This window comes from Ambystoma mexicanum, chromosome 3p, assembly GCF_040938575.1.
Source record: "Ambystoma mexicanum isolate Mex_15411 chromosome 3p, UKY_AmexF1_1, whole genome shotgun sequence".
NCBI classification, from domain to species: domain Eukaryota; kingdom Metazoa; phylum Chordata; class Amphibia; order Caudata; family Ambystomatidae; genus Ambystoma; species Ambystoma mexicanum.
In genome coordinates this window covers 206802844-206821449 of record NC_090925.1, presented here as the reverse complement: position 1 = coordinate 206821449, position 18606 = coordinate 206802844, and positions in this window count along the sequence as shown.

Below are 18606 nucleotides of genomic sequence, written 5' to 3'. Positions count from 1 at the left end.
TGTATTGCTGATAATACATCATCACTAAATGTAGTCAACATGACACAGAGCGATCACAACTTGGTAACAATAACGACGAGAAATGCAGCTCATCTAAACATCAATGAACTGTATCACCACGAGGTGGAAGTCGAACCTGGATGGAATAGGCTACGATTAAATGGTAAAAAATATCCAACATGACAGATACAATTGAAGGAAATCTTGACATGAACTATATTCCATTGTTGGATCAATATGAAGAAATCGGGGCAAACAACATAAAACAACATTTTAAGCCCTTACATAGCTTTGACCATGAAATTGTAACCAAGAAGCGTGACCTACGTCGGAACATCCGAGTGCTAAAATCCCAGAACATCATGTCGAATAAAAATGAGATCATAAAACTGAAAAGATACAACAACTGGTTAAGATCCCACAAGGCAATCATGTACCAAAATGATGCAGAGCTTATGCAATTAAGCATGGCGAACAAAACCTCAAAAGATATTTGGGCAATAACGAATAGAACTGAAGTACGACAACAAGCCCTAACTAGTGTCATGGTAAATGAAGCACAATGGATCAAAAATTATGCTAATCTTTTTAAAAAATATGATGTGTGTGCTCAAGTAAATTTTGACGAGGATGAACCATGGAATCTCATCATAACAAGAGATGACATTATTGATCACATCAAAAGATTGAACTTCTCAAGGGCTCCTGGCCCGGATGGCATGACGAATTGTACATTAAAACAAAACCCTGAGGAGTGGGCTGACTTTTGTGAAGTGTTATTTTTAATCATCCTAAGCGAAAAGAGAATAGGGTGTAGGGTGTAATTTGAATCTGCTGATAATCAACATGCTTGATAATCAACATGCTAAAAATTGAGGCGATTTTAAAAAAAAGACATCCCATATACTTGGCATTCGTGGATCTAGCCCACGGCTTTGACGCAGTCAACCGGGATCTGCTATGGAAAAAGCGAAGGGAGAGAAAATGCCCTGAAGGTCTTATCCGGGCTATAAGAAAATTGTATTCGGACACCAACATAAAAATTCGCCTGGATGGTAAGGACGCCCTGTCGAAACCAATAAACACTGAATAAGGGGTCAAACAGGGTTTCCCCTAGGTGCGGTCCTATTCAACTTCTTTACATCGGACGTTGGTAATGCTCTCAGAAATACAACATAGTTTCCACCTAGACTTAATGGAAACTTCGTCGATTTGATCCTATATGCTGATGACCTAGTCCTCTTAGATTTAACCCGGATAGGCCTACAACGAAAATTGCACGCCTTGCAAGAGTACATCAACAAAAATGGTCTCGAAATTAACATCTCAAAGACAGAGATAATGGAACTGAAGAACTTACGTGGCCAAAAAAGAAGAGCGAATGACAAATTCCAATGGAAAATTGGCAGTGAGAACTTGAGGAGAGTCAGCCAGACAAGATACCTTGGTGTGACGATAAGCGCTAGTATTAACGATGACCCCATGGCAAAAGTAATCCATTCTAAAGTCAAACATGTCACCACCCAGGGTGTAATGATTAATAACAAATATGGAAAATTCAGTATAAAACCTGTGCTTGACTTCTAGAAAAGCAAGGTTGTTCCGGCATTAATTCATGGAGCCGAGACTCTGTTCGGTTGCTCCTATTAGATGTGGGAGGCGTGCGAATACACGTTTTGGAAAAAGATCTTAAACCTACCCAATGGAACTCTGATGGCGTGTATCAGATTTGAACTGGGACTTACGTCAATAACCGTCCCAAAGTTTTGCAGAACTCACTCTCCCTTTATACAAAAGTGTACGGCATGGATAACATTCCGCAATTCCAGGTATTGAATAAAGCCTTTGTAAAAGGCGATCGAACTATACAAGGAATGTGGGAGATAAGTTGTGTAGACTTGATTTGAAATGCTAAACACAACAAAAGACACACTATGGCGCAATCCCAACGAGGTCAAAAGAAAGCTCTGGCAATCAGACTGGGTGCACATGATACAACAAAGAAGCCTCCACAAGTGTATGCAGCTGGTACCGCCTGAAGTGAAGGCGTACAATACCTTGACTAAATATTTTACTAAATTCCCAGGTAGATCCTTATGGGATCTCTTTTTAAGATTTAGATTGAACCAACTTGAAACAAAGGAAATCCTAAAACTAAGGAAAATAAACTCTGAGAATGATACTGTTTGTAGGCTCTGTCGAATTGCAGAGGAAAATCTAAAACATTTAGTGCTCTGCTGTCCCGCTCTACGAGACCTGAGAACTACTTTGTTGGGATCTGAAATCGGAAAAAAAATCCACCTGGAGTGGCGAGCAAAGGTGGGCAGCCATTTTTGAGGGCACAAACAATAAACTAACCTTTGCCTTGAGAAAGTTTCTGAAAAAGATACTAGGAACACTACAGATCGAGAATCTTGTTGTTGGATCCCACACTGCGAGCATTACTGTTAGTGTTAACTGAGGTTGGGGCTTCACCATCTATAGCTCCGACATTGCTACAGTATAACTAATAATAGTGGATGACATGAAAAGAATGTTTATAGGTTAATTATGCTCCGTAGAAGAGAGAGTAGAACCGTAATAATTGAACTTGTCCTCTCGTGCTGTAGTATTGGAGATTCCTTTTCAGTGATTTTTATTTTGTTCTTTTTTAAAAGTTTGTAATAAAATATATTTTTTTTAAAAAATATATGAAGGCCATGCACATTCCAACTAAGGAGAGTACATAACCGCGACCTCACCATCCCAAACGCCACCCTTGCAACCACCATGTAACATTTACCATCACATTGTGACTTGAAATAAAACACTGTCGCCCCCGGGGGCAGGGATCAATGCAAACCTTTTTCAAAAAACATTCCCACTTCCACCCCCACAGCCAACTCCAACTAGGCCGTGGCCACCTCCATCCCCCTACTGCCCAGCCCCAACCTGCAGTGACTCCCTCAGTCCTCCCTCCCCCCACTCCACACCAACACCAGCACAGTGGGCAACCACCCAGGGACATCTGACTATGTGATGCCATCGGGCCTGCCTCCAGCAACAACCCACCAGAGAATTTATTAGGATCCAGAGCAAGTGACCCATCATGTTAACATCTGTGACTCATATACTCTCAAACGTCCTGGGCCCTGTGCACCCAACAATCCAATGTTGTCTTTTCAAACAAATGGGTGAACATCACAAAAGTACCAAAAGACAACAGCTCGCTACACCCCCAAATCCTGTGCATCAGCTTCTAGGCAGATTCTCCAAAAAAGTGAACCTCAGCAGGGTCAGAGAAAAAATGTGTCTTATCGTGAATGACCCACAACTTGGAAGGATACAGCACGGCATACTGTAACCTCCGGTTTCTGAGCGGACGTTTGGCTGCCCAAACAGATAGTCAGGCCCTCTGTACCATCGGTGTTAAATCTGGATAAAATGATACTCTGGCCCCCTTGTACTGTAAGTCTCCCAATTTGTGTGCTCTACGCAAGGTAGCATCTGCCGTGATAATTTAGCAAATTCGCAATGACGGGACGCAGGTTCTGCCCAGGCCTAGCCTTCGGCACAGTCAGACGATGGGCCCTTTCGATCAAAAACTAGGAAGAAAGTGGGGGGAGGGGTCCCCCAGGAACTCTTCGATAAAGGCCTCCATAAATGTCTCCATGCACTGCGTTCGAACGGCTTCTGGGATCCATGTTATTGTGGCAAGAGCTTGCTTCCAGATCTTCATTATCATCATAGATCTCTTTCACCTTCCACTGTAATGAGCGTATCGTCTGGGTTACCTCACTGCTCATATCCTTCAGCACCCCCACTCAATGTTCAGCCTCGCGAATGCAGCTGCTTTTCTTCTCAATACGGTCTTGCATGTGATCCATTTTATACTCCATGCCGTCTAACTTGGTGTTAATGGATGCCCCCCCACACTCCAGGAAAGGCACACGTCACACCTATGCAGCAAAGATCACCCTACAGCACACTGGTATCACAGATTTACCACACACGCCGGCCCTCCAGCTGTGACGTCAAGTGGCCAGGTCCGGGGCTCCAGCCCCAACCACAGCTGGGGCAGGCAAAGCTGAAACAGCACCATTGAAGTGGGTGAGGCTCCCCTCACACCCCACACCTGCAGGCCCTTCCCTAGTATGCGAGCCAGGTGCTGTCAAGCCAGCAGTACCACCGTCCGATCCTCAAGCCAATTACACCCCAAAGCTGCTCAGGGACACCTGGCCAATGACTCCACTACAAGTAGAGCTTGCCAGCAAGCAAGCTGGCCCCCCACTATGGCTCCAGCATGGGGATGGGGCCCCTCTGCCTCCAGCATCCAGAACATCGCTGGCAAGCAGAAAGATCCTGTCCAAGCAGCACACTCTCCAGTGGAGACCGCAAAGCATACATTCACCAGCTCCCCACCACATGCTGCCTCACGCTGCAGGGGCCTGCTCCCAGCGGACTGCCGGAGCGCTGCAGTGCTCACAGTGGAGTCTAGTCCCTCATGCCACCAGATTAGGAGGGGGAGCCAGTTTCAACCCAGTGGCGGCAACCAGGAGCTCACGCCGCCATCTTCTCCTCTTTCATCACTCGATTGCCGGGGGGCTGCAGAGTGCACCCAGCAGCCTGCTCGCCGCCCCCTTCACCATGTGGTCTGCCTGTGCTCTCTGTCGCCACAACAGAACAGACAGAACCACCAAGCGGGCTGAAACACAGTCCACAGCTGCCAAAATATGTCCTAGTATGCCAGCACACCAGTGGGAAACCATGGACGGCTTCCTCCTCCCGGGACATAAGGATTTAATCTACTCCTGGATTGGATTTCTTGTGCCAATTGTTCATACTTCCTGTAGAGTTCATAAGCATTCTTATGTTTTGGTTCCTGACCTGTGCTCTATGGTGAAGTCAATCCCTTGCAGGCTTATTGATCACCTGAGCAGTTTAGGATATTCTCCCTTCATCTGTATCTGTCATGTCAGACATTGGTGGTCAGTTTGAATTCTGAATACCAGTATGGCCTAAACTACTTCAATGACCACACAGTGGCAAAACAATTATGTTCTATTGTTGTCCACCTCTTTTCCCTATATGTTAATGACTTGCTGATGAAGCAGATGGGGTGCTCCTTGGCTTTGTCATCCATTTGACTTAAGACTGCCCCATGCCTGTATTAGATGAATCTGTCTGAACCAGGAAGGGTTGGCCCTAATCTGGAGCTCGCAGCTCTGGAGCTAGCTTTCAACCCATGAAAAAGCTTTATATGGCACTCCTAATTCCATTTCACTTTCCTAGGGTACTTTGGAGAGGATATTGTATTGAATGGTGCTGCTATAGTTCCATAGTCGGCTATGAAGTTCCTATAGTAGCCAATGAGGTTTAAGAAAGCTCTCACCTGAGTTTGAGAAGTGGGGGTTGGCCAGTCTTGTAATGCCTGTACAATACTGGGCAAGGGCTTTATCCCACCCCCTCCTACCTCATGTCCAAGGTAAACCACAGTGCTCTGACCAACTTGGCACTTGCTTGCTTTGATGGTCAGATTGGCCCTGCAACACTTGTGCAAGGTGGCAAAGATGTTCTTCCCATGTAGGGTTGAACACTGCAATGTCGTACAGATATTCTCTCGACCACTCAGGACATGATTGATAAACTTTTGGAAAGTGGCAGATGCATTCTTCAGCCCTAAAGGCATTACTTAGTATTTTCTACTCCAGAGGGCCTTTACCAATTCAGTCTTCTCCTTGTCATGGTCTGTCAGGGCTATTTGCCAATAGCCTGAAGTTAGATCAAATGTACTGAGGAATTTTGCTGAACCCAGCTTATCCACCAGCTCATCTGTTCTGGGCAGTGGATGCACATCAGTCATGGTGCCTGCATTCAAAGCCCTGTGAGCCACACATAATCTAAGTTCTTAAATTCCTACCTTTGGTACTAGCACAACTAGACTAGACCAAGGGCTACCGGAGTGTACTGAAGTGTTCAATTACTCATCAAGCATCTTGTTGACCTCTGTCTTAATGTGATTCCTCACAGTATCCAATATCCTGTTAACCCTGCTTTTCACCAGTGTCAATATCATGCTGGCTCCAATGAGTCAGGTCTGGTGTAGTAAAATACATCGGGGAAAACTGAGTTAATGGAGCTTTGCACTCCCCTTGCTGTTCCTGTTTCAGATTAGTAGAGGGTTTTACCCCTTCTACTGAGCCATCCCTGTAGAAGATCAGGTAGAGGCTCACTCCTCTTCTTGTATAATTACACAATTGTACCCGACATGCATTTTTTCTTTGTCTTACTTGTTTCAATTCTTACATAAATACTGCATTGAATGCTTAAAGCAAAAGATCTCATGACTCATTTGTAATAGCCAAACATGAACAATGTATTCACTTTTTCTTTTTGATATCTGCACGTTCACATATTAATCACATTCATTTAGGATGACATAATGTTTTTTCTTTTGTTCTTTCAACAGACCTGGTATTTCATTGTTTTCACACCAGCAGAACTGTAAATAACACAAAACAATTAACAACCTGTTTTTAAAAACTAAATGCTGTTTCCACAGCTATTCTTTCTCTAAATCACCCTGTGAAGTGACTCCCACTAATTACCCCAAAACACAATTTATTAGTATCCAGCTCTGCATCTGGTGTAGTAGAACTTTCTACATAGTTTTCTTTTCTTAATATTGATGTTTTGGTGGATATAAGGTTTTGCTGCCTTCCTCTGGACCGTGTCTTGTGTTGGGACCCTTGCACTGTGCATGCAATTCCCTATGTGCTTCACTGTTTCTCTTCCTCGCTGCTTCTATCTCTTTAGTTGATACCCTAGTGATTGGTTTCCTTTCAGTCTTAGTGTAGACTTCCGATCGAATTATCAATTGTTTGTCACAACCATTATGTGGTATAGCCTTTACTCCAATGTCTGCGTGTCTTTCATCAGTTTGTTAGGTATCCGTGCCCGCTCCCCTTTCTGTTGGAGTTCTGATCAATGGATTCTCAATTGGATTTGGCACAATATTTTAGCGTGCACCTCATGAGTAAAGATGTCTGTCTCCTCCAGGCTCACCAGCATTAGTGAGCTGTCTTGAGCACCTTCTCACTCCTCTTCTTGGTCCGATGCTAGGAGCATCCATCTCTGCCCTCGGGACATAGCCTTGAGATGCTTGGTGTGAAAGACTCTAGGGGCCTCCTTGGGGTTGCCCAAGTCCACCAAATAACCTCTCCAAGTTTGCCTACATCCTTGAAGGGTCCAGCCATCTTATCCTGTAGGGCTCTAGGCCTCCTTACTGGGACCATCACCAGAACCTGCTGGTCTATAGTAAACTCCACAATGTTAGCCTTCTGGTCATACCAATGTTTCACTAAGGGCTTGTCCAGCTTTCAAGTTCGAAAGTAGCTTCAGACATCATAAGTGCCATTTATTTTCCTCAGGCCTAGCACATAGTCTGTCATGTTTACTGGCTTGGAAGGTGGAGAAGCCTCCAGACACTAGTTGAACAGGGCCAAAGGGCCTCTGACCTGATGTCCACAGAGGAGTGCAAATGGGCTAAAGCCCACACCTTCTTGAGGGACTTCTCTATAAGCAAAGAGAAGGCATGGCAGTAGAAGGTCCCACTTTCTGTGAAGGGGTTTCTCTAAAGCTCCTACCATACTCGTCATAGTTCTGTGGAACCTCTCTACCAATCCATTGGTTTGTGGGTGGTAGGCAGTCGAGAAATTGTAGGTTGCCCCAGAAGTTTTCCACATGACGTGCATGTAGTGGGGCATAACGTTGTTCCCCCCTCCCCCCTGTCAGAGATCACCTCCTTAGGAAATCCTACTCTGGTAAAAATACCTAGAAGGGCTTTGACAACTGCTTGAGCAGCGGCAGTTCTCATTGGAATAGCCTTAGGGTAAATAGTGGCATCTGTCATGATCTCTGCTTCCAAAAGGTCAGGGTTTTCCCAACTCCCTTGGAAGCAGATCCATAACCCAGGTTCCGAGGGCCAACCAGTCCCAATTGGGACCTTTTGGACCCAGTCCTGGCGCCAGTGGCACCAGGCTCATAAATGTGCCCAGTCCCAGCGCTGGAAGCGCCGGGCTCATGATGCTTGGGTGGACTTACCTGCAGCAGACCATGCTGCTTACTTGCCTGCCAGCTGAGCCTCTGATCCTCTTCTGTTTGGAACTACTTTTCCTGTTGGGTGGGGCAGGAGCCACTCCCTAGATTCAGAACACTGGAACTCTTCTGGAAAGCAGGAACTCTTTTCTTACCTAGGCGTGGCTGTGGAAGGAGACACCTAAGCACTACAGGAGGCTATTTAAACCACACCCGGTGGATGAATCTTGCTTTGCGTTATTCTGCATCCTCTGCATCAGAACGCTCATCGTGTCTTCTGCATCGGATCCTAGGCCTAAGGAAAAAGGCTTACCATCCTGAATCCAGTCTTCAGCAACACCTATAAAGACAAGAAAGTACAGGTTAGCATTCCGGCATCTGAAAGACAAAGGCTTACCTACTCTTCGTGCGCTCCGGAGGTCTTCACACTGCATTCTGGCATCTGAAAGACAAAAGCTTACCGACTCTTCGCACGCTCCGGAGGCCTTCGGCGCTGCATCCTGCATCTGAAAGACAAAACAAGGTGCGTTTAAAGACATTGGGGAACTTTGATACTCACGTGCCATTACTCCTTTCCACATCAACCCCAGTGGGTATTCCGGCACCCTGCAGCCGCTCCGAACTCGTACCTGCAAAATAAAAGACAGTTAGAGCGCATTGTGAAGCAGGCAACAAGCGCTTACTTACGTGCTTCCAAGCGCTTCTATTCATCATACGGACTCCATCTTCAACTCACTTCAGCCCGTCATCCGCCATCGCCGGAACCTGCAAAACAAGAGACATCATTGCTAAAGACTTTAAAGACAATAGAATTACTCGAAACTTACCGTTCGTGCAGTAAACGACGGACAGCAGTCCTCTGAAGTCAAGAGGCCTGCGCTACCGATCCAGTGAAGAAACTGGTTACAGCACCCTGCCCCGAGGCAGATGGAGAGCTCGGCATTCACTTACCTAAGGTGAGAGCGTTAACCTTTGGGGGTCTACAGGAGAGCAAAAAAGGGAAGAGATAGGGACACCCCAATAACCCCAGTTCATTAATCCCATATTTTCTGTCTGCAGACATCTTACTCTTGAAGTCAGGCATACAGTGCACAGAGGTCCAGCCCAAAGAGCCAACCGGGTGCTACACATCACCTTTGAAGATACGGTAGTCGCCCAGTCAAGACCGGCGCCTCTGCGAGAATCAGGTGAGCGTTACAGCATGGTCCACTACAACAACAATGGATCTTTTGCCTGAGGAGGTGGGAGGATCTAAGGGACCAACAATGTCATTCCCTACCCCCTCAAAAGGTATTTCCACAACTGGGAGAGCTACAAGGGGTGCCACATTCTTGGCTCCCCTTTTGCCCGCTAACTGGCAATTATGGCAACTTCTGCAGTGCTAATCTACTGAAACACCCATCTGGGGGCCAGTAGAAATACAAAGATAACCCTTCATTGGCCTTCTTGGTACACAAATGACCAGTAAGAGGTACCTCACGAGCCAACTGCAGAAGTAGAGGTTGTACTGCTTTGGGTACCACCAATCTCCTGTGGTCCACTGGAGTAGACTCCACAGTTTCACTATGTAGGATGCCATCCTCCCAATAGAGCCTCTGCTTCTCAGGGTCTTGTCCTTCAAGCCGGGAAGTAGCTTGCTGTTGCAAGCCTTCAAGACTGGGACACTCTTTTTGTCGCTTACTGAGGTCTTCCTTGAGGGTCCACCTTCTGCAAGCAAAGCCTGCAGATCAGGGTTGTCTCTAGGATCCAGATCCTCTAAGCACGGTTGAACCGCCTCCTCTAAAGTGTAACCAGTAGGTGGATCTTCTGGCAACTTGGTCACATCAGCCTGAGCTGGAGGTGGGATCCCCTAGGCTTTTTGGACTTGGGAGCATACTTCCTAAGGAAGGTTTTGGGCTTGGGGCCTGTTTGTCCTTTTGAGACTCTGGATTTCTCCTTGGTCTCTGGAGAGAGGTCCTTCAAAGTGGCCCCTCTTGCCTTCCTTGAGCCTTATCTTTCGACTTGGGGGCGGGAGCTGGGGGGAAGGTGGGGCTAGTGGGGGGGGGGGGGAGGAATCTGGAAGGGTCAGAGGTGCTGGAGATGTGACCTAAAGTCTTTAGATCATTGACCAAGAACGCTGTACCAGGTCTAAACACTGACGGGTATCTTGACAGGCATGTCATTACATTTTATGGTGACTGGCATTATGGGGAGCATTTGAACAGGGCCTTAAGCAAGCTTGCTGGGTCTCAGGGAAGCCTTAGCTACTTCATCTGAGTTGACCAAGCTCTCATTCACCACAGTTATGCTGGCCCCAGTGTCTCTAATGGAAGGTGTTTTTTCTGTTTACCATTGATGAGTTACAGTGTCCTTAAAATATTCATTGGTTATCGGGGATGGAGTTGCACATGTTCCGACTCTGTTGTTTCCAGCACCCTAGAGACAAGTAACTCTAGCCTGAACTCCAATGGGTTCTTGAGTTAGAGAGTGAAAGTTGGCACTTGTCATACGAGCTTCTCCCTCTTGGGTGAATGCTAAGCAGACAGGTGGGACCCCCAAGGGTTTACCCCTACATCTGGGATCTCCATTCACATGGTCAAAAGACCCACAAACCACACACTTGCCAAATGTTTCTGCAATGGGTGGTGGTTCTGGTAAGCTCCCTCTGGGTTTGTATCCAGAGGGTTCAGTCGCCCTATTGAATTTACCATGGGATTTCTGGAACTTGTTACTTTTGTGAGCCTCTTTGGATGGATTATTTGAGGGAGTTTCTTTCCCTTCCTTTTTGTGCTTCTTCCCCCTCCTTGTGAGAGGTTCCCGAATCCTTGTGGGTGGCCCTGTTGGCTACTCACAAGTCTAGCAGCCAGGGCTAACCTCTTGGGGTCTAAATCTTTTGAGTCAGCCAGGTTGTGTCTTAATTCTGGGGAACAGGCATCTAAAATACTCTCTAGCATGAAACAACTCCTCATGCCTTCAAAGGTTCTGACCTTCAATCCACCTATTTAGGTTTTTCAGGGATTAACAAACCCCAGTTTCCCACAGCACTCCATCTTTTCCTTTATGCTCCCTGAACCTTTTCAGGTATGGTGAAGGTGTCTTCCCATACCTGGCTATCAGCTTGTTTGCCAAGCTGTAGTCCCTCTATCTACTGCCTCCATCTCTGGAATCACATCATATCCATTCAGGGAGAGCCTAGAAAGAATTCAAGGAACTTGATCTTCCTCAATCACATCTCGTATGCTAACTCAAAAGGTTTCAGCCAATCAATTACATCACATTTTCCACCATATTGACTCAGCAGTTCTTAGGGAGCTTGTGCTTCCTGGTCCTGGAAGCACCACCACCAGACCCTGAAAGTGAAGGAGGGTTAGAAAAAGACATCTTCCTCACTTCCAGTTCATGATTTGGTTATTTTTCCCCTCGGTTCCAGCTTTCTGTGTTCTAGTTGTAGCTTCATCTCTACAATCCTGTTTTTTTTTTCTCTAACTCAGGAAGGATTTCAGTAATAGTAAGTGGGAATGAGGGCATGGTATGAAGAGCTGGTGGTGGAGTCCTAGCTGGTGCAAAGTCTTTCTCAAATTCAATGTCTTCCTCCTCACCCAAGTTTGAATTCAAATCAACATCTTCACCCAAGTCAATGTTTAGTCTGGGTGATGCATGACTACTGTGAGACTTGTGGGAGTCCAGTAAATAAAGATCAGATCACTTTTGTTGCCTTTTGGGATGAGGCCTTTTTTCTTACATAGTTCCTAAGTACTTTAAGGATAACGAGAGCCTCATGCTTAAAATTATCGATATTACTGATTTTGTAGGTTTACTTTTACACACAACGTTTCTGGTGACCAGCCTCAGAGGATGGTTTTCCTGAACAATTGTATCTCCAAGTTTGTGTGTACACAACTACACAATCCCACCACTGTAACACCACTTGTTAAGGAGTTTTACACAAGTTACAATCTGTGACAGAACTTGGAAAAGCCCACCTTGTGTGACAGGGTTGGAACACCTTAGGTTTAGGCTGAACTACCCAAATTGCTGGTAGCAATGGATGAGCAGCCAGGCTTAATCTAGGCGGGGTAAGGGCTGCAGTGAGGCACACAGTACTTGGAGCGTGCAATGGGTTCAAGGAAACTGACTGTTGGGGAAAGTTTTTCTAAAGTCCAACTAATGGCTTCATAAAAACATATCTTAGGCAGTACAAAGCACCACTCTTCGTATAAACCACCTGAGAACATTTGGCAGTGTAGGCGGAGCAGCCAGGCTTACCTTCGGAGGGAGAGAGGGCTGTAGCTTGGAAATCGTAGCATACATATGCTCCAAAGAAACACTGAAGCACTATGTATTGCAAAATATAAATGTTTTATTTAAATACAAGCAGGCCAAGCTAAATCTCTGGAGGTAACTACTATAACATATCATATAAACACATTTCTAAAAACCAACTCAATACTTCTGGTACACAAACCAAAGTATGACCTTATTTAGATTAAAATACACAGTCAAGGTGAGTCAAACCTAAAACACATTAAGAATGGCATTAAGCTATTCTTGGGGAGTAAAACCACAATAGTTACTTTTAGATTACATTCAGTAAATCAAGGGTTGTAGGCCCTATTGGTGCCAATATACAGTGTTATTCACACTGAATTAGACCAACACTGTTACAAGTGGATATTGCAACATTTATAACTTTATTCTATCAAGAATGGTTATAGTTACACACCAATGTTACTCTCTAGAACACAGTTCAGAGGGAGAAACTGAACTTGTATACTACCTAGAGGCCTAAAGCTACTCGAGGATAAGTATACACACAGTGAAACTAATTTAGAAGTGCCCTAGAGCACTTCAGGGAAAGCTACCCAGGGTTACAAATTTGGAAGAGCAGCAGCTATTCAAGGTCAGTATAACCTATCGATAAATAACATTTACACTATTACTAATCCAAGAATAGATAGTTGGATCAATGATGCTTTCCACTAGTGTATTATACAATTCTAAGTTCAATTCAGTGTTCAAGGTAAGGAAGAACCTTATATACTTTTTAGAGGGGCTACAAGCAACTACAAGAAAAGTATCGACCCCAGGACCATTTTAGAATGCACTAAGCAGATCAGGCAAAGCAAAACCCAATGGTAGACTTTAAGCATGACAATCCGTTATTCAAGGTAGATACACCTATTGGTAAGCTTTTACATTCATTCAGTTAAGAATAATAAAACCGTACCAACATAATTACTTTGAAGAATAGTAGGACACTATTCAATGTAAGTAACGCAACTTATATACTTTTTAAAGGAGCGACCAGCAACGTAAAAGGCAAGTAATAACTTGTGCAACACTTTGTAACTTACTCTATTTCAGAGATACAGTTACAACACTAACTCATTTACAAGTTAGGATTTTTATACTTGTTATAGTTTTCAAGACAGAAGCATTATCTTTTGTAGTCCTCCCGTAGTCTATAGCATGAGTTTTCTCAGAGGCAGAAGAGGGACCCTAGTGGTCTAGGAGCCAGCTGCAGGCAGGTCAGCATAGGGTTCAGATGCAGGAAAGTTGAAGTTCTGGAGGATATCTTCTTCAACAAGTATTAGCTTCAGAGTAAGTTAAGTGTTCACAGAAGGCTCCCTATATGCATTCCAGCATTAGGCCTGGGTGGATGGTATGGGCAAACTCCCGAATCACCCACTCGGCTTCACAGGATTCAAACAGGATTTAAGGTAAGAATCTCCCAAGCCAACACAGTACCTTAGGAGACAAGAAGAACTTCTGGTTGGATGCATTCAGGATGCAGCAGCACAGGACCCAGTTCCTGGATTCTTGGTCTGGAGACTGAAGAAATGAACTCTGGATGGGAACTTGCAGCAGTCAGAGGAGGCTTTCAACAAAGGATTCATCTTGGATTCTTGCAGCTCTGTGGATCTGGCGCTTTTTGACAGGAGCCAGATGAAGAACTAATATTGCCAGTTGGATTCTCTTCACTCTCTCGGTCCTGCATGCTGGTGCGGGGACTTCAGGGATTCGAATTGTGACTCTGGAGGACCAGCAGGAGTCCAAAGTTTCAGCAGGATTCGGACTTTGGAAGACAATGTACTGCACTCAGACTCAAGGGTATTGTTGTATGTGGCTAGGAGTCTGGGTAGGAGTCGTAGCATTTGGGACCCCCAGGGCACTTGGAAGGAAGGGTTACATCTGGTTCCGGTTACACAGCCTGCTATGCTCTCCAGTCACTGGAAATCGTTAGTCTTTTCTTCATCTTCCTCTTCGGATTTGGTTCCAGTTGTCGACTTGTCAGCAACTTCCACAATCAGAATCTTTATCTGGAACTAGAGCACAACTTCTGCAAACTCTCCCTGCAGTTTACAGAAAGGGGTGGCCTGGCTGTCCAATCAGGACAGCCAGCCCCCCAGTGGGAGCTGGATCCTTTCAGGAAAGGTAAAAGGCCAAGGGTTGCAGAGTTTTGGACTCCTCCTTTTGCTTCTTGCTTTCTCAGATTGGGGAGCCTAAGTGGGAAATACAAAGGATTCCTGCCAAAGACAAAACTTCAAACGAGGTCTTTCCCACAGAAGACCTCGAACAACAAGCAAACCAGAAATCACGAAAAAAAAGAAGGAACCCACCATTCTTGAAGAATGGTGGCCCTCCTGTGCATTACCAAGGCTGATTTGACAGGCTCAGAGTAATTTGACTGAAAAGTCATTGAGGTAAAACCACTGCCACCAGCCATTCAAGTAAACTTGCAATTGTAACAGAATTGTTACCAGGTAAGTAAGAAAGGGGATACATAGTATCTCCCCAACACATTAGGTGGTGTGTGCTGGCTTAGTAAAATAAATGTAAAGGGGGTGGGAATTCCTCTTTACTTAATAAGAGAATTACAAAGGGAAGCCCAAAGTGGCAACCCATCCTAAGCCCAAAAGTTATAGGAAACTATAACTCCAATCACACACTATGGAGAGACATAAAAAGATCACCCATAAAAAGAGTAAAAGACTAGGTGAGCGGGGAAACCTAGGAATAAGGGAAATCTAAACATAAAGTCCAGCAAAAAGTCCTGGGTTGACACAGGTCAGGAAGACTTATCACTAAAATGGAAATCTTACCCAACACTGACACACTAGCAATTATAGTTATTTTCTAAAGCCTTAACGTATATAAAGTAAATAAGTCATGTAAGTACTATCCACATAATAATATCACAGTAGAATAAAAGGTACCACACTTTAAATCAAAAAGCAACACAAGTGAAAACTGCTGATACAACTAAGCAAACTTAGATGAACTCTTACTTGCCGCTTTAGTTAACCCTTTCTTAACCACTCCCTATACTAAATGGGTCACAAAGAGTCAAGAGGGGTATTTGGAGGTCCAGTGACCAAGGTCTGACGATGAAAAAGGCAGGTAAGCAGCAGACAGAGCAAAGTCTATGACGATTTCTTCAGTTTTGTAGGTAAGTAAGAGTTTGCTTCTGTAATTTAGAGCCCAATGGGTTGTTCACCTCAATGGGTCTCGGGGTGCCCTGCAAGGGGTGTTCCAGTAACCGCTTAGCTGCAGCCTTCCAAGAACCCCAGGGCCATGCAGCAAGACCAATGAAGTGCCTAGGCCACAGACAGTACCTTATGAATAAAGAACTTGGTTTAGCATGTTGGTCCCCAAGGTGAGGTGGCGGTTGTCCCCATTTCAGGTTTCTTGGCCTGGATGGCTAAGGAGGAGCTTTAGAGGGAACAGATGGATGTACTGTTGCAGTGGGACGCCCGGCAGAGGATCTTCGCAGCATTGGTGCCTTGGAGTCCTTCACAGGCTTTGGTTCAGAGTGCCTGTTGTCCATGAGACATTTCTTCGGTTCTTGGCCCACTACTCAGCTGAGGGGACTTCACGGAGTGGAAAAGTGTCACTGCAGCCCCAGAAGGTTGTCTACAACATTTCAGCCGGATCCACACTTCGCACAACGTTGCACCACAAAATGGCAGAGGTCCGATGTATTGGGCGTTTGCAGCAAGGGAAGGTCGCAGCTCTTCATGGGATGGTACAAAATACAGGTAGTCTTGAGACTGGCTAGGGCCCACCAGTCAAGGGGAGGAAGTAATCCTCAACAGATCTGGTCACTTGGAATTCGGGGTTGGTTCTTCAGTGGTCACTCAATGGCTCTGGTGATTGCTTAGACGTTGCTGGGACGATGTCCTACAAATTCCTCTTTGGATCTTCAGTCCAGTTGCAGACTCTGAGGTTCAGCTCCAGTACCCTTGCCTTTTGTGAAAGAAAACGGGCTGAGCCCACCAATCACCATTCAAGCCTTTCAAGCAAATCTGGGGGGTGGCTGTCCAGTGGAGCAGCCAGCCTCTCAGTTCAAACTGATTCCAGGCAGGCACACTGCAGGACAAAGACCAGGGGAGTTTGTTACCCCCCCACAGGCACTCAGAGAGCCTTGGCGGGCTTTCCAAGGTAAGCCCTCCAAAGACAAAAGACCCATCAAGACCCCCCCACCCCCACCCAGGCAGGTAGAAGAAGGTTTAAGTATCGAGCCTTCCTATGTTCATCTTCATGTTCATCCCGCCCCCCCCCGAAACCCCCGCACCCTCTCCCTCTCTCCCTGCCTTTCCCCTCTCCAAACACCAAGCCAGGGGAGCACGATGGCGAACCACCCACCCTAAAACCACTCTTCCCCTGAACCCCACTCCCGACCCACCAGCACTCCCCATACCCGCTCCCATCACTATCTTACCTAGCACACCCCACCCTGCAATCACCCACCTCCCACCCTCCCCTCATACCCCTGCCATCACCCACCTCCCACCCTCCCCTCATACCCCTGCCATCACCCACCTCCCGCCCTCCCCTCATACCCCTGCCACCCTCCCCCCCGACCACACCGTTTCCCCTCCCTAAAAACTGCACGGCTAGCCCTAGCAAGAACCGAAGCTGCCTCCTGCTCACCCTCCGACCCCCCAACTCTCTCCCACACACCAGTCGCAACAAAGAAACTAAAGAGGAAACGTTCTTGGTCCCCCTCAATCTCCCCTGGCTCGACCCATCACCTCTATCCCGCAATCCCCTCCTTCCCCCGTCGCTTCTCCCTGCCTGAAACCCCTCTCCCTCGATTTCTCATCAACTCCAACTGAAACTCCTAACCGCCAACATCCCTCTTCCAAACCCCCCAATCAAAACCCGACCATCCTATCACACACTGCCTCCCAACCCCTCCCGAACCCTGCCAATCTCACTGCTCGCCCACTATTCCCATCTATCACCACCCACCCTACCCCTTTCCGTCCACACCCCCCACCACCGCCCCGTCCCGCTCCAGCACCGAGACCATCCTTAGCTGCCGATGTGAACTGCATCCTATTTAACGCCCGATCGGTAGCAAAAAACAGACATTCCATCTTTGACCTCCTCTCCTCTGCCACACCAGACCTAGTTTTCATCACCGAAACCTGGTTCTCTAATGACCTCGGCCCAATCGCTAATGAAGCTTTTCCTCCGGACTACTCCCTCATCCCACTGAACCGCACGTCCAATCATCGACAACCAACCCTCCATTCCATCCTGCGAATCGCTCCTTGTTAAACTATCCCTCTCCCTCTCACTCTCATACAGCTTCCTAATAATCTACAGGCCCCCTGGCTATGATAGACACTTCGCAAACAACCTTTGCGACTCCATCTCCACCCTCCAACTAAACCATCCCAACCTCACCCTTCTTGGAGACTTCAACATATGGCTCGACATCCCCACCAACCCCATGACATACTCCCTGATTGACGGTTTAGATGCAATTAATCTCCAACCCCACATAAACGGCCCGACTCATTATAAAGGACACACTCTTGATGCCATCTTCAGCTCCAACACCCTGATTCATCTAATGCCGCCCACACCTATCATCTGGTCCGACCACTTCATTCTCTCGTTCGCCATCCGCTCACCTGAACCCCTTCCCATACTCGTATCTGAACCTCCGAACATTCGCAAAAGCTGGAAGAAACTAATAATCACCCCGGACCTAGCCGAGGCACTCCTCCAGTCTCCACAACCTACCTGCCATCTCAACAATCAACTAACCCCTGAGGCCTTTGATTCATGGCTCAACTCATCCCTGATGCGCCTGACCCCCTCGTGCAAACCATCAACCCGACTTGGCCTTTTCCCCAGATGGTTCACTCCTGAGCTAAAAAACACTAAACGACATTACAAATACCTAGAACGCAAATGGCATAAAGAGAAAACCCAAGACAGCAGGACCACCTTGGCACAACACCTGTACCAGTACAAAGCCGAAATCCGGAAAGCAAAAAAAGCCCACTACAACTCACGAATCCTAAACTGCAAAAACCCATGCAAAGAACTTCACAAAATTATCTCCGAATTCACCAAACCGGCATGTAACACAACCATCCCGACCGCGTCACAATCACTATGTGGCTCACTCTCCCTCCACTTCTACTCCACGGCCATTGAAAGGACAAAATCTCTGACCACCAAACAGGCTCTCTTACAACCACCAGGCAATCCTCAGCCCGTACCAGCCAGCCCTCCAACTGCGACCACTAC